Here is a 2683-nt window from a genome sequence, read left to right on the forward strand (position 1 = left end):
GGGAAGAGAGGGGGAGAGGGAGAGAGAGAGAGGAGAGATAGAGGGGGAGAGAGAGAGAAACAGCTTTGAAATTAACTGTGTGACAACATGCAGTCGATCCCAATACATACGGAGTCCACTGTGCAAATCTTCATAGTGACAGAAGTCCTTGGCCCGTGTGCTTTTGACAATCTACCAGTAAGATTGGAGGCACATGTCACTCAGCTACCTTTCAAGAATCTGTGAGAAACTTAGCAGCAGAACGGTCTTTTATAGCGTGCAAAACCAATACATGTGATACCAATAGTAATTGGTGCACTTGGAAGTATCAGCACTCAACTAGCAACATGGATGAAAAAGATTGGTACTAGTGTGAAGGTAGAACATCTACAAAAATCAGCATTGCTTGGAACTGCAAGAAATCTTTGCAGAGTTCTTGAAGCATGACCAGTAAACAAATGTCGCCTTAGTCTGCTGGCTGTGATGGACAGCTGACACTTTCCATCATACCCAGCAAAATATGCACCCATTCTGAAATGGACACAAGCAGAAATAAACCAACTCAATCATATTATCCAAAAGACACTGACAATGCATAGTGCCCTTCATGCTAAGGCGAATGTACAGAGGCTCTGCTTGAAGAGGGCAAAGGTGGATGTGGGCTGATTAGTATACTGGAGTGCATTAACAGTGAAAGAAGAACCATGGCAGAATATTTGGTAAACAGCAATTAATACCTGCAACAATATGCTGCTAACACAGAAGGATTTACCAAAAATGGACTTGAAAGTGCTCATGAATTCCAATCACAAACAGCCAACGAGAGAGAAGAAACCCTACACTGCACTGAATTACAGTCAGTTCCACCTTGAAACTAACAACTTAAAAGACCAGGAAGAATCATGGAGGTGGCTCGCAAGGGTGACCTAAAAAAGAATACTGAAAGCCTAATCATCGCGGCCCAGGGTCAGGCATTGAATAGCAACTCAGTGAAAAGGGATATATGCTACACAGGTGCAATGAACCTCCGCAGAATGTGCAGGAAGAGTGTCGAAAGCGTGACTCACATTGTTAGTGTTTGTGGAAGTCTTGCACAGAAAAGGTACAAGCGCAGACGCGACAAGGTCACCCAAAACTTTCATTGGCTACTACTATGCCGGAAGTATGGATATGAGGTAACGGGTGCTTGGTACCAACATACACAGGAAAAGGTAATGAACGAAAAGGGGAAGGCAAAATCCTCTGGGACTTTGACTTCCAGATGGACATGGTGTCAGAGCCCCAAAAGCCAGACATAGCAAACTGTAGGAGGAACAAACATGAGTGCCTAATAATCGACATGGCAGTGCCAAGAGATCAATATGTTATCATGAAAGAAAGAGAAAAGATCGATAAATATGGAGACTTGAGAATTGAGATCGCTAAGAGGTGGCAACTACGAGAGTCAAACATGAAGGTTGTCCTTATTGTCATCGGAATGTTGGCTTCAATACCATTTAACATGAAGAAACATCTAGAATCTTTAGAAATACCCTACAGTCTAGGTGTATTGCAAAAATCAGCAGAATCTGGAACTACATGCATATTACGTAAAGTACTGTCTGAGGTCCTTCTTGTGACTCGACAAACAGTACAAAGCCCCGGTAGACACAGTAAGTTCTATCAACAACATCACAATACTATGGGTCGTCATAATAAATAACAACAACAACAGTAACAATAATCATAATGATAATAATGAGGATTTTTAATTGCAGCACAGAATCAATGCCATCCCACCTGAAATGACCAAAAACATATAATGAAAAGAAACATAACAAGAAGATGGAGAAGAAACAATGAATCATATCGTCTCTGGCTGCCCAGTCCTGGCTAAGAAGGAATATATTCACAGACACGACAGAGTTTGGACCTATATATACACTGGAAGCTATGCCAACACTATGGAATAACAACAGGAAAAAGATGGTATAGGCACACGCCAGAAAAGGGCACAGAAAACGAGAAAGCAACCACGACCTGGGATATGCCAATACCACACAGATTGAGAAATTGAGGCCAAAATGCTGGAGACCACCAAGAAAAACTATTTTCTAATCAATATATCAATAACGATAGATGACAATGTTTCTCTAAAAGAAAGGGAGAAACTTTCATGATACAAAGACCTGGAAATAGAGGTAACTCGAATGTGGAGCCTAAAAGCAGAAACAATTCCTATCATAATAGGTGCCTTAGGTATAATAAAAAAAATATTCAGACAAATACATAACAAAAACACCAGGACATACTAATATATATATATATATATATATCGTGCGGGTGACACGTAAAAGCACCCACTACACTCTCGGAGTGGTTGGCGTCAGGAAGGGCACCCAGCTGTAGAAACTCTGCCAAATCAGATTGGAGCCTGGTGTTGCCATCCGGTTTCACCAGTCCTCAGTCAAATCGTCCAACCCATGCTAGCATGGACAGCGGACGTTAAACGACGATGATGATGATGATGATGAACACAGAGAAAATGGCACTAATTGGAATCACACACACCCTATGTAAAACACTTTCAATACACTGAAAATAAGAGCACCACAACAAACCACAGCACATACCCAAGGCACACAGAGTTGCCCTCAGTAGTGCAGTGAAAGCATATGATAAAAATAACACTTTGCTGAGTTGGTTACATCAACTGTCTCGGGTA

This window comes from Octopus bimaculoides, chromosome 28 (assembly GCF_001194135.2).
Source record: "Octopus bimaculoides isolate UCB-OBI-ISO-001 chromosome 28, ASM119413v2, whole genome shotgun sequence".
In the NCBI taxonomy this organism is placed as follows: Eukaryota; Metazoa; Mollusca; class Cephalopoda; order Octopoda; family Octopodidae; genus Octopus; species Octopus bimaculoides.